This window comes from Mustelus asterias, chromosome 13 (genome assembly GCF_964213995.1).
Source record: "Mustelus asterias chromosome 13, sMusAst1.hap1.1, whole genome shotgun sequence".
Lineage (NCBI taxonomy): Eukaryota > Metazoa > Chordata > Chondrichthyes > Carcharhiniformes > Triakidae > Mustelus > Mustelus asterias.
The window spans coordinates 57,642,911-57,655,374 of NC_135813.1; the positions used below are offsets into that span (position 1 = coordinate 57,642,911).

The 12,464-nt window shown below is 44.8% G+C and overlaps 10 non-coding genes across 10 annotated transcripts; all 10 read right to left on the reverse strand.

Annotated features, from left to right (window-relative positions):
• Positions 1-369: 369 nt before the first annotated feature.
• Positions 370-489, reverse strand: trnal-caa (transfer RNA leucine (anticodon CAA)). The gene is made up of 2 exons: positions 452-489; positions 370-415 (listed from the first exon to the last, which is right to left on the reverse strand). It is a non-coding gene; the product is annotated as a tRNA-Leu (tRNA).
• Positions 490-1,510: 1,021 nt separating this feature from the next.
• On the reverse strand, positions 1,511-1,630 carry trnal-caa (transfer RNA leucine (anticodon CAA)). Its single transcript has 2 exons — positions 1,593-1,630; positions 1,511-1,556 (listed from the first exon to the last, which is right to left on the reverse strand). It is a non-coding gene; the product is annotated as a tRNA-Leu (tRNA).
• Positions 1,631-2,902: 1,272 nt separating this feature from the next.
• Positions 2,903-3,022, reverse strand: trnal-caa (transfer RNA leucine (anticodon CAA)). Its single transcript has 2 exons — positions 2,985-3,022; positions 2,903-2,948 (listed from the first exon to the last, which is right to left on the reverse strand). It is a non-coding gene; the product is annotated as a tRNA-Leu (tRNA).
• A 1,021-nt stretch (positions 3,023-4,043) lies between these two features.
• Positions 4,044-4,163, reverse strand: trnal-caa (transfer RNA leucine (anticodon CAA)). Its single transcript has 2 exons — positions 4,126-4,163; positions 4,044-4,089 (listed from the first exon to the last, which is right to left on the reverse strand). It is a non-coding gene; the product is annotated as a tRNA-Leu (tRNA).
• A 1,272-nt stretch (positions 4,164-5,435) lies between these two features.
• Positions 5,436-5,555, reverse strand: trnal-caa (transfer RNA leucine (anticodon CAA)). Its single transcript has 2 exons — positions 5,518-5,555; positions 5,436-5,481 (listed from the first exon to the last, which is right to left on the reverse strand). It is a non-coding gene; the product is annotated as a tRNA-Leu (tRNA).
• Positions 5,556-6,576: 1,021 nt separating this feature from the next.
• trnal-caa (transfer RNA leucine (anticodon CAA)) lies at positions 6,577-6,696 on the reverse strand. Its single transcript has 2 exons — positions 6,659-6,696; positions 6,577-6,622 (listed from the first exon to the last, which is right to left on the reverse strand). It is a non-coding gene; the product is annotated as a tRNA-Leu (tRNA).
• A 1,272-nt stretch (positions 6,697-7,968) lies between these two features.
• trnal-caa (transfer RNA leucine (anticodon CAA)) lies at positions 7,969-8,088 on the reverse strand. The gene is made up of 2 exons: positions 8,051-8,088; positions 7,969-8,014 (listed from the first exon to the last, which is right to left on the reverse strand). It is a non-coding gene; the product is annotated as a tRNA-Leu (tRNA).
• Positions 8,089-9,109: 1,021 nt separating this feature from the next.
• Positions 9,110-9,229, reverse strand: trnal-caa (transfer RNA leucine (anticodon CAA)). The gene is made up of 2 exons: positions 9,192-9,229; positions 9,110-9,155 (listed from the first exon to the last, which is right to left on the reverse strand). It is a non-coding gene; the product is annotated as a tRNA-Leu (tRNA).
• A 1,272-nt stretch (positions 9,230-10,501) lies between these two features.
• On the reverse strand, positions 10,502-10,621 carry trnal-caa (transfer RNA leucine (anticodon CAA)). Its single transcript has 2 exons — positions 10,584-10,621; positions 10,502-10,547 (listed from the first exon to the last, which is right to left on the reverse strand). It is a non-coding gene; the product is annotated as a tRNA-Leu (tRNA).
• A 1,272-nt stretch (positions 10,622-11,893) lies between these two features.
• On the reverse strand, positions 11,894-12,013 carry trnal-caa (transfer RNA leucine (anticodon CAA)). Its single transcript has 2 exons — positions 11,976-12,013; positions 11,894-11,939 (listed from the first exon to the last, which is right to left on the reverse strand). It is a non-coding gene; the product is annotated as a tRNA-Leu (tRNA).
• Positions 12,014-12,464: the final 451 nt, after the last annotated feature.

Here is a 12,464-nt window from a genome sequence, read left to right on the forward strand (position 1 = left end):
TGATGGGATCTGCTCCTGATTCTGTTGTGAATAAAAGCCTACACTTATATTGGCATATCGGTAGTCTTTCGCCTTATTGATAGCGCATCATGCAGCAAGCAGGTGGTCACAGCTGAGCCGTCCTAAGATTGCTGCTTGTATAATTGAATCTTAAAGTTTGAAAGAAGCACTGTGATTCGGTGCATGAAGATTGAGACAAGTGTGTCTGTGTCAAGATTTGTGTGTGAATGATATGGTTGTGGAGACGGAAGCTGTGTTTGTTTTGAATTGTAAATAGCATTGAAGCAGTAAAAGGAGGCGGGGCAAATTGCACTCGAGTCTTGCAGACATTGTGTTTCTGGTGGCGACATTTGTCATGTAAAATGGAAGTGTCAGGAGTGGGATTTGAACCCAGGCCCCTAGAAAGGGACCAGAATTCACCAGCCTTAACACAAGGCAAGGAATCATACTCCTTGAGTCTGGCGCCTTAGACCACTCGGCCATCCTGACAAATTGCTCTGCCATTGACTTCCATTCTGTGCTACATATTCTGTATTCTAACTGAACAGGCGTGCACTCATTTCCTTTGAGCAAAAACAAAGCACAACCATTCATTCATCCCGCCTGATTGAACAGGCAGTGCCAAACACTCTCCATTCCTGCACCACAAACAATCTGCACTCACTCAGCTCCTGCACACCAACTCCATTTTACAATCTGTTGGGAAACATGCTTTTCTCAGTCCCTTTTGCATCGACAACTTCGCCGAACCCAAGCAACACAGCTGCCACTCAACCACAACTCCTTCCAAAACGACCCATAATCCAGCCATCTTCCCAATTCAACATTTCACATTCTCATTCCCATGCCATTCCTCGATTCTCAGACATTAACGTGATACATCTGCAATGACTTCTCCACAAACAATGACCAGCACATCCTGATCCTGGAGATTTAAGAAAGGAAATTTGCACATCCTGACCTTCTACCCAGTGGCATTGATCTGAACATTTCCACCTGACAGATCCAAACTTCAAAGACATCAATTCTGGCAGCTTTGTGCTTCCAATGAGGGACTGAGTTGTAATGTTCAAGTCACTGGTCTCCTTGCAGATAATTACGAAAGTGAGACGGTTGAATCCAGTTGTCTTTGTGCACACCAAGTTGCATCCTGGATACTTGGCCTGTTTGTCAGAAGCAGCAGTGTGCTCAATGGAATTGAAAGGCATAATGGTGGAAAACAATGTGCAATGCAGCAAGCAGGTGGTCACAGCTGAGCCGTCCGAATATTGCTGCTTGTATAATTCAATCTTAAAGTTTGAAAGAAGCACTGTGATTCGGTGCATGTAAATTGAGACAAATGCGTCTGTGTAAAGTTTTGTGTGTGAATGATATGGATGTGGAGATGGAAGCTGTGTTTGTTTTGAATTGTAAATAGCATTGAAGCAGTAAAAGGAGGCAGGTGCAAACTGCACTCGAGTCTTGCAGACATTGTGTTTCTGGTGGCGACATTTGTCATGTAAAATGGAAATGTCAGGAGTGGGATTTGAACCCACGCCCCTAAAGAGGGACCAGAATTCACCAGCCTTAACACTAGGCAAGGAATTACACTCCTTGAGTCTGGCGCCTTAGACCACTCGGCCATCCTGACAACTTGTTTTGACATGGATTTCCATTCTGTGCTACATATTCTGTATTCTAACTGAACAGGAGTGCACACATTTCCTTTGTGCAAAAACAAAGCACAACCATTCATTCATCCCACCTCATTGAACAGGCAGTGCCAAACACTCTCCATTCCTGCACCACAAACAATCTGCACTCACTCAGCTCCTGCACACCAACTCCATTTTACAATCTGTTGGGAAACATGCTTTTCTCAGTCCCTTTTACAGCGACAACTTCGCCTAACCCAAGCAACACAGCTGCCACTCAAATACAACTCCTTCCAAAACAACCCATAATCCAACCATCTTCCCAATTCAATATTTCACATTCTCATTCCCATGCCATTCCTCGATTCCAAGACATTAACGTGATACATCTGCAATGACTTCTCCGCAAACAATGACCAGCACATCCTGATCCTGCAGATTTAAGAAAGGAAATTTGCACACCCCGAGATTCTACCCAGTGGCATTGATCTGAACATTTCCACCTGACAGATCCAAACTTCAAAGACATCAATTCTGGCAGCTTTGTGCTTCCAATGAGGGACTGAGTTGCAATGTTAAAGTCACTGGTATCCTTGCAGATAATTACGAAAGTGAGACGGTTGAATCCAGTTGTCTTTGTGCACACCAAGTTGCATCCTTGGATACTTGGCCTGTTTGTCAGAAGCAGCAGTGTGCTCAATGGGATTGAAAGGTATAATGGTGGAAAACAATGTGCAATGCAGTGTGGTGGACCTCAGTTGTGCCTTTGTCCTATATGGACCACCGTTGTGTGTGTTTGTCATACCTGGACACATCCCCTTCCAGTTTGGTTCCTCCCCTCGGCACCTCGTATAAAGGTGGCTGTCTCCTCCCCCTTGTTCAGTCCAGGTTGGTTATTTGATGGGATCTGCTCCTGATTCTGTTGTGAATAAAAGCCTACACTTATATTGGCATATCGGTAGTCTTTCGCCTTATTGATAGCGCATCATGCAGCAAGCAGGTGGTCACAGCTGAGCCGTCCTAAGATTGCTGCTTGTATAATTGAATCTTAAAGTTTGAAAGAAGCACTGTGATTCGGTGCATGAAGATTGAGACAAGTGTGTCTGTGTCAAGATTTGTGTGTGAATGATATGGTTGTGGAGACGGAAGCTGTGTTTGTTTTGAATTGTAAATAGCATTGAAGCAGTAAAAGGAGGCAGGGGCAAATTGCACTCGAGTCTTGCAGACATTGTGTTTCTGGTGGCGACATTTGTCATGTAAAATGGAAATGTCAGGAGTGGGATTTGAACCCAGGCCCCTAGAAAGGGACCAGAATTCACCAGCCTTAACACAAGGCAAGGAATCATACTCCTTGAGTCTGGCGCCTTAGACCACTCGGCCATCCTGACAAATTGCTCTGCCATTGACTTCCATTCTGTGCTACATATTCTGTATTCTAACTGAACAGGCGTGCACTCATTTCCTTTGAGCAAAAACAAAGCACAACCATTCATTCATCCCGCCTGATTGAACAGGCAGTGCCAAACACTCTCCATTCCTGCACCACAAACAATCTGCACTCACTCAGCTCCTGCACACCAACTCCATTTTACAATCTGTTGGGAAACATGCTTTTCTCAGTCCCTTTTGCATCGACAACTTCGCCGAACCCAAGCAACACAGCTGCCACTCAACCACAACTCCTTCCAAAACGACCCATAATCCAGCCATCTTCCCAATTCAACATTTCACATTCGCATTCCCATGCCATTCCTCGATTCTCAGACATTAACGTGATACATCTGCAATGACTTCTCCACAAACAATGACCAGCACATCCTGATCCTGGAGATTTAAGAAAGGAAATTTGCACACCCTGACCTTCTACCCAGTGGCATTGATCTGAACATTTCCACCTGACAGATCCAAACTTCGAAGACATCAATTCTGGCAGCTTTGTGCTTCCAATGAGGGACTGAGTTGTAATGTTCAAGTCACTGGTCTCCTTGCAGATAATTACAAAAGTGAGACGGTTGAATCCAGTTGTCTTTGTGCACACCAAGTTGCATCCTGGATACTTGGCCTGTTTGTCAGAAGCAGCAGTGTGCTCAATGGGATTGAAAGGCATAATGGTGGAAAACAATGTGCAATGCAGCAAGCAGGTGGTCACAGCTGAGCCGTCCGAATATTGCTGCTTGTATAATTCAATCTTAAAGTTTGAAAGAAGCACTGTGATTCGGTGCATGTAAATTGAGACAAATGCGTCTGTGTAAAGTTTTGCGTGTGAATGATATGGTTGTGGAAATGGAAGCTGTGTTTGTTTTGAATTGTAAATAGCATTGAAGCAGTAAAAGGAGGCAGGGGCAAACTGCACTCGAGTCTTGCAGACATTGTGTTTCTGGTGGTGACATTTGTCATGTAAAATGGAAATGCCAGGAGTGGGATTTGAACCCACGCCCCGAAAGAGGGACCAGAATTCACCAGCCTTAACACGAGGCAAGGAATTACACTCCTTGAGTCTGGCGCCTTAGACCACTCGGCCATCCTGACAACTTGTTTTGACATGGATTTCCATTCTGTGCTACATATTCTGTATTCTAACTGAACAGGCGTGCACACATTTCCTTTGTGCAAAAACAAAGCACAACCATTCATTCATCCCACCTCATTGAACAGGCAGTGCCAAACACTCTCCATTCCTGCACCACAAACAATCTGCACTCACTCAGCTCCTGCACACCAACTCCATTTTACAATCTGTTGGGAAACATGCTTTTCTCAGTCCCTTTTGCAGCGACAACTTCGCCGAACCCAAGCAACACAGCTGCCACTCAACCACAACTCCTTCCAAAACAACCAATAATCCAGCCATCTTCCCAATTCAACATTTCACATTCTCATTCCCATGCCATTCCTCGATTCCAAGACATTAACGTGATACATCAGCAATGACTTCTCCACAAACAATGACCAGCACATCCTGATCCTGCAGATTTAAGAAAGGAAATTTGCACACCCTGACCTTCTACCCAGTGGCATTGATCTGAACATTTCCACCTGACAGATCCAAACTTCAAAGACATCAATTCTGGCAGCTTTGTGCTTCCAATGAGGGACTGAGTTGCAATGTTAAAGTCACTGGTATCATTGCAGATAATTACGAAAGTGAGACGGTTGAATCCAGTTGTCTTTGTGCACACCAAGTTGCATCCTTGGATACTTGGCCTGTTTGTCAGAAGCAGCAGTGTGCTCAATGGGATTGAAAGGTATAATGGTGGAAAACAATGTGCAATGCAGTGTGGTGGACCTCAGTTGTGCCTTTGTCCTATATGGACCACCGTTGTGTGTGTTTGTCATACCTGGACACATCCCCTTCCAGTTTGGTTCCTCCCCTCGGCACCGAGTATAAAGGTGGCTGTCTCCTCCCCCTTGTTCAGTCCAGGTTGGTTATTTGATGGGATCTGCTCCTGATTCTGTTGTGAATAAAAGCCTACACTTATATTGGCATATCGGTAGTCTTTCGCCTTATTGATAGCGCATCATGCAGCAAGCAGGTGGTCACAGCTGAGCCGTCCTAAGATTGCTGCTTGTATAATTGAATCTTAAAGTTTGAAAGAAGCACTGTGATTCGGTGCATGAAGATTGAGACAAGTGTGTCTGTGTCAAGATTTGTGTGTGAATGATATGGATGTGGAGACGGAAGCTGTGTTTGTTTTGAATTGTAAATAGCATTGAAGCAGTAAAAGGAGGCAGGGGCAAATTGCACTCGAGTCTTGCAGACACTGTGTTTCTGGTGGCGACATTTGTCATGTAAAATGGAAATGTCAGGAGTGGGATTTGAACCCACGCCCCTAGAAAGGGACCAGAATTCACCAGCCTTAACACAAAGCAAGGAATCATACTCCTTGAGTCTGGCGCCTTAGACCACTCGGCCATCCTGACAAATTGTTCTGCCATTGACTTCCATTCTGTGCTACATATTCTGTATTCTAACTGAACAGGCGTGCACTCATTTCCTTTGAGCAAAAACAAAGCACAACCATTCATTCATCCCGCCTGATTGAACAGGCAGTGCCAAACACTCTCCATTCCTGCACCACAAACAATCTGCACTCACTCAGCTCCTGCACACCAACTCCATTTTACAATCTGTTGGGAAACATGCTTTTCTCAGTCCCTTTTGCATCGACAACTTCGCCGAACCCAAGCAACACAGCTGCCACTCAACCACAACTCCTTCCAAAACGACCCATAATCCAGCCATCTTCCCAATTCAACATTTCACATTCTCATTCCCATGCCATTCCTCGATTCTCAGACATTAACGTGATACATCTGCAATGACTTCTCCACAAACAATGACCAGCACATCCTGATCCTGGAGATTTAAGAAAGGAAATTTGCACACCCTGACCTTCTACCCAGTGGCATTGATCTGAACATTTCCACCTGACAGATCCAAACTTCAAAGACATCAATTCTGGCAGCTTTGTGCTTCCAATGAGGGACTGAGTTGTAATGTTCAAGTCACTGGTCTCCTTGCAGATAATTACGAAAGTGAGACGGTTGAATCCAGTTGTCTTTGTGCACACCAAGTTGCATCCTGGATACTTGGCCTGTTTGTCAGAAGCAGCAGTGTGCTCAATGGGATTGAAAGGCATAATGGTGGAAAACAATGTGCAATGCAGCAAGCAGGTGGTCACAGCTGAGCCGTCCGAAGATTGCTGCTTGTATAATTCAATCTTAAAGTTTGAAAGAAGCACTGTGATTCGGTGCATGTAAATTGAGACAAATGCGTCTGTGTAAAGTTTTGCGTGTGAATGATATGGTTGTGGAAATGGAAGCTGTGTTTGTTTTGAATTGTAAATAGCATTGAAGTAGTAAAAGGAGGCAGGGGCAAATTGCACTCGAGTCTTGCAGACATTGTGTTTCTGGTGGCGACATTTGTCATGTAAAATGGAAATGTCAGGAGTGGGATTTGAACCCACGCCCCTAAAGAGGGACCAGAATTCACCAGCCTTAACACTAGACAAGGAATTACACTCCTTGAGTCTGGCACCTTAGACCACTCGGCCATCCTGACAACTTGTTTTGACATGGATTTCCATTCTGTGCTACATATTCTGTATTCTAACTGAACAGGCGTGCACACATTTCCTTTGTGCAAAAACAAAGCACAACCATTCATTCATCCCACCTCATTGAACAGGCAGTGCCAAACACTCTCCATTCCTGCACCACAAACAATCTGCACTCACTCAGCTCCTGCACACCAACTCCATTTTACAATCTGTTGGGAAACATGCTTTTCTCAGTCCCTTTTGCAGCGACAACTTCGCCTAACCCAAGCAACACAGCTGCCACTCAACCACAACTCCTTCCAAAACAACCAATAATCCAGCCATCTTCCCAATTCAACATTTCACATTCTCATTCCCATGCCATTCCTCGATTCCAAGACATTAACGTGATACATCAGCAATGACTTCTCCACAGACAATGACCAGCACATCCTGATCCTGCAGATTTAAGAAAGGAAATTTGCACACCCCGAGATTCTACCCAGTGGCATTGATCTGAACATTTCCACCTGACAGATCCAAACTTCAAAGACATCAATTCTGGCAGCTTTGTGCTTCCAATGAGGGACTGAGTTGCAATGTTAAAGTCACTGGTATCATTGCAGATAATTACGAAAGTGAGACGGTTGAATCCAGTTGTCTTTGTGCACACCAAGTTGCATCCTTGGATACTTGGCCTGTTTGTCAGAAGCAGCAGTGTGCTCAATGGGATTGAAAGGTATAATGGTGGAAAACAATGTGCAATGCAGTGTGGTGGACCTCAGTTGTGCCTTTGTCCTATATGGACCACCATTGTGTGTGTTTGTCATACCTGGACACATCCCCTTCCAGTTTGGTTCCTCCCCTCGGCACCGAGTATAAAGGTGGCTGTCTCCTCCCCCTTGTTCAGTCCAGGTTGGTTATTTGATGGGATCTGCTCCTGATTCTGTTGTGAATAAAAGCCTACACTTATATTGGCATATCGGTAGTCTTTTGCCTTATTGATAGCGCATCATGCAGCAAGCAGGTGGTCACAGCTGAGCCGTCCTAAGATTGCTGCTTGTATAATTGAATCTTAAAGTTTGAAAGAAGCACTGTGATTCGGTGCATGAAGATTGAGACAAGTGTGTCTGTGTCAAGATTTGTGTGTGAATGATATGGATGTGGAGACGGAAGCTGTGTTTGTTTTGAATTGTAAATAGCATTGAAGTAGTAAAAGGAGGCAGGGGCAAATTGCACTCGAGTCTTGCAGACACTGTGTTTCTGGTGGCGACATTTGTCATGTAAAATGGAAATGTCAGGAGTGGGATTTGAACCCACGCCCCTAGAAAGGGACCAGAATTCACCAGCCTGAACACAAGGCAAGGAATCATACTCCTTGAGTCTGGCGCCTTAGACCACTCGGCCATCCTGACAAATTGCTCTGCCATTGACTTCCATTCTGTGCTACATATTCTGTATTCTAACTGAACAGGCGTGCACTCATTTCCTTTGAGCAAAAACAAAGCACAACCATTCATTCATCCCGCCTGATTGAACAGGCAGTGCCAAACACTCTCCATTCCTGCACCACAAACAATCTGCACTCACTCAGCTCCTGCACACCAACTCCATTTTACAATCTGTTGGGAAACATGCTTTTCTCAGTCCCTTTTGCATCGACAACTTCGCCGAACCCAAGCAACACAGCTGCCACTCAACCACAACTCCTTCCAAAACGACCCATAATCCAGCCATCTTCCCAATTCAACATTTCACATTCTCATTCCCATGCCATTCCTCGATTCTCAGACATTAACGTGATACATCTGCAATGACTTCTCCACAAACAATGACCAGCACATCCTGATCCTGGAGATTTAAGAAAGGAAATTTGCACACCCTGACCTTCTACCCAGTGGCATTGATCTGAACATTTCCACCTGACAGATCCAAACTTCAAAGACATCAATTCTGGCAGCTTTGTGCTTCCAATGAGGGACTGAGTTGTAATGTTCAAGTCACTGGTCTCCTTGCAGATAATTACGAAAGTGAGACGGTTGAATCCAGTTGTCTTTGTGCACACCAAGTTGCATCCTGGATACTTGGCCTGTTTGTCAGAAGCAGCAGTGTGCTCAATGGGATTGAAAGGCATAATGGTGGAAAACAATGTGCAATGCAGCAAGCAGGTGGTCACAGCTGAGCCGTCCGAAGATTGCTGCTTGTATAATTGAATCTTAATGTTTGAAAGAAGCACTGTGATTCGGTGCATGTAAATTGAGACAAATGCGTCTGTGTAAAGTTTTGCGTGTGAATGATATGGTTGTGGAAATGGAAGCTGTGTTTGTTTTGAATTGCAAATAGCATTGAAGTCGTAAAAGGAGGCAGGGGCAAATTGCACTCGAGTCTTGCAGACACTGTGTTTCTGGTGGCGACATTTGTCATGTAAAATTGAAATGTCAGGAGTGGGATTTGAACCCACACCCCTAAAGAGGGACCAGAATTCACCAGCCTTAACACTAGGCAAGGAATGACACTCCTTGAGTCTGGCGCCTTAGACCACTCGGCCATCCTGACAACTTATTTTGACATGGATTTCCATTCTGTGCTACATATTCTGTATTCTAACTGAACAGGAGTGCACACATTTCCTTTGTGCAAAAACAAAGCACAACCATTCATTCATCCCACCTCATTGAACAGGCAGTGCCAAACACTCTCCATTCCTGCACCACAAACAATCTGCACTCACTCAGCTCCTGCACACCAACTCCATTTTACAATCTGTTGGGAAACATGCTTTTCTCAGTCCCTTTTGCAGCGACAACTTCGCCTAACCCAAGCAACACAGCTGCCACTCAACCACAACTCCTTCCAAAACAACCAATAATCCAGCCATCTTCCCAATTCAACATTTCACATTCTCATTCCCATGCCATTCCTCGATTCCAAGACATTAACGTGATACATCAGCAATGACTTCTCCACAGACAATGACCAGCACATCCTGATCCTGCAGATTTAAGAAAGGAAATTTGCACACCCTGACCTTCTACCCAGTGGCATTGATCTGAACATTTCCACCTGACAGATCCAAACTTCAAAGACATCAATTCTGGCAGCTTTGTGCTTCCAATGAGGGACTGAGTTGCAATGTTAAAGTCACTGGTATCATTGCAGATAATTACGAAAGTGAGACGGTTGAATCCAGTTGTCTTTGTGCACACCAAGTTGCATCCTTGGATACTTGGCCTGTTTGTCAGAAGCAGCAGTGTGCTCAATGGGATTGAAAGGTATAATGGTGGAAAACAATGTGCAATGCAGTGTGGTGGACCTCAGTTGTGCCTTTGTCCTATATGGACCACCGTTGTGTGTGTTTGTCATACCTGGACACATCCCCTTCCAGTTTGGTTCCTCCCCTCGGCACCTAGTATAAAGGTGGCTGTCTCCTCCCCCTTGTTCAGTCCAGGTTGGTTATTTGATGGGATCTGCTCCTGATTCTGTTGTGAATAAAAGCCTACACTTATATTGGCATATCGGTAGTCTTTCGCCTTATTGATAGCGCATCATGCAGCAAGCAGGTGGTCACAGCTGAGCCGTCCTAAGATTGCTGCTTGTATAATTGAATCTTAAATTTTGAAAGATGCACTGTGATTCGGTGCATGAAGATTGAGACAAATGCGTCTGTGTAAAGTTTTGTGTGTGAATGATATGGTTGTGGAGATGGACGCTGTGTTTGTTTTGAATTGTAAATAGCATTGAAGCAGTAAAAGGAGGCAGGGACAAATTGCACTCGAGTCTTGCAGACATTGTGTTTCTGGTGGCGACATTTGTCATGTAAAATGGAAATGTCAGGAGTGGGATTTAAACCCACGCCCCTAGAAAGGGACCAGAATTCACCAGCCTTAACACAAGGCAAGGAATCACACTCCTTGAGTCTGGCGCCTTGGACCACTCGGCCATCCTGACAAATTGCTCTGCCATTGACTTCCATTCTGTGCTACATATTCTGTATTCTAACTGAACAGGAGTGCACTCATTTCCTTTGAGCAAAAACAAAGCACAACCATTCATTCATCCCACCTCATTGAACAGGCAGTGCCAAACACTCTCCATTCCTGCACCACAAACAATCTGCACTCACTCAGCTCCTGCACACCAACTCCATTTTACAATCTGTTGGGAAACATGCTTTTCTCAGTCCCTTTTACAGCGACAACTTCGCCTAACCCAAGCAACACAGCTGCCACTCAAATACAACTCCTTCCAAAACAACCCATAATCCAACCATCTTCCCAATTCAATATTTCACATTCTCATTCCCATGCCATTCCTCGATTCCAAGACATTAACGTGATACATCTGCAATGACTTCTCCGCAAACAATGACCAGCACATCCTGATCCTGCAGATTTAAGAAAGGAAATTTGCACACCCCGAGATTCTACCCAGTGGCATTGATCTGAACATTTCCACCTGACAGATCCAAACTTCAAAGACATCAATTCTGGCAGCTTTGTGCTTCCAATGAGGGACTGAGTTGCAATGTTAAAGTCACTGGTATCCTTGCAGATAATTACGAAAGTGAGACGGTTGAATCCAGTTGTCTTTGTGCACACCAAGTTGCATCCTTGGATACTTGGCCTGTTTGTCAGAAGCAGCAGTGTGCTCAATGGGATTGAAAGGTATAATGGTGGAAAACAATGTGCAATGCAGTGTGGTGGACCTCAGTTGTGCCTTTGTCCTATATGGACCACCGTTGTGTGTGTTTGTCATACCTGGACACATCCCCTTCCAGTTTGGTTCCTCCCCTCGGCACCTCGTATAAAGGTGGCTGTCTCCTCCCCCTTGTTCAGTCCAGGTTGGTTATTTGATGGGATCTGCTCCTGATTCTGTTGTGAATAAAAGCCTACACTTATATTGGCATATCGGTAGTCTTTCGCCTTATTGATAGCGCATCATGCAGCAAGCAGGTGGTCACAGCTGAGCCGTCCTAAGATTGCTGCTTGTATAATTGAATCTTAAAGTTTGAAAGAAGCACTGTGATTCGGTGCATGAAGATTGAGACAAGTGTGTCTGTGTCAAGATTTGTGTGTGAATGATATGGTTGTGGAGACGGAAGCTGTGTTTGTTTTGAATTGTAAATAGCATTGAAGCAGTAAAAGGAGGCAGGGGCAAATTGCACTCGAGTCTTGCAGACATTGTGTTTCTGGTGGCGACATTTGTCATGTAAAATGGAAGTGTCAGGAGTGGGATTTGAACCCAGGCCCCTAGAAAGGGACCAGAATTCACCAGCCTTAACACAAGGCAAGGAATCATACTCCTTGAGTCTGGCGCCTTAGACCACTCGGCCATCCTGACAAATTGCTCTGCCATTGACTTCCATTCTGTGCTACATATTCTGTATTCTAACTGAACAGGCGTGCACTCATTTCCTTTGAGCAAAAACAAAGCACAACCATTCATTCATCCCGCCTGATTGAACAGGCAGTGCCAAACACTCTCCATTCCTGCACCACAAACAATCTGCACTCACTCAGCTCCTGCACACCAACTCCATTTTACAATCTGTTGGGAAACATGCTTTTCTCAGTCCCTTTTGCATCGACAACTTCGCCGAACCCAAGCAACACAGCTGCCACTCAACCACAACTCCTTCCAAAACGACCCATAATCCAGCCATCTTCCCAATTCAACATTTCACATTCGCATTCCCATGCCATTCCTCGATTCTCAGACATTAACGTGATACATCTGCAATGACTTCTCCACAAACAATGACCAGCACATCCTGATCCTGGAGATTTAAGAA